The sequence below is a fragment of the Galeopterus variegatus genome, unplaced genomic scaffold (assembly GCF_000696425.1).
Source record: "Galeopterus variegatus unplaced genomic scaffold, G_variegatus-3.0.2 Scaffold1719, whole genome shotgun sequence".
NCBI lineage: Eukaryota > Metazoa > Chordata > Mammalia > Dermoptera > Cynocephalidae > Galeopterus > Galeopterus variegatus.
Window position 1 is genome coordinate 308,308 of NW_007727830.1, and position 517 is coordinate 308,824.

The window sequence follows — 517 nt, forward strand, 5'->3', positions numbered from 1 at the left end:
CCAGAAATAGCCAATACCAGGCACATCGGCTGCTGCTTCCTGGTGCTGTGACTTTGGCAGGCCTCACCGAATTATCTGGGCATTCTGCCCTGGTGAGTTCATAGACAGCCACAGGACCGTCCTCAACACAGTGCAGTGGCCTCTCCCAACCAGTTGGATCTGGCACATAAGAGAGGATCTACTCACCTTCCCTAATATAAATCAACACTGTGTTTAAATGAGGAAACTGAGGCCTCAAGAAGCGAAACGTCTTTCCCCCTAAAACTCCTCAGAGCCAGTTATCGCACCTCTGTCTGTCAGCATATTTCCCTTCTTTTTTTTTTTTGTTAACCTCATTTCTATTTCTGTCTGTTCAATTAACTTTATGTCAAAAGCTGTCTCAAATATACATAAGAAAATGTCAGATATTAAGTGTACATATACAACAGTTTTCCTGAAATCACATAACAAGCTTTTGTAAGTCAAGAGTCTAGTGAAACACTAAGGAGCTGTGATTTTGAATGAGTTAATTATGTAA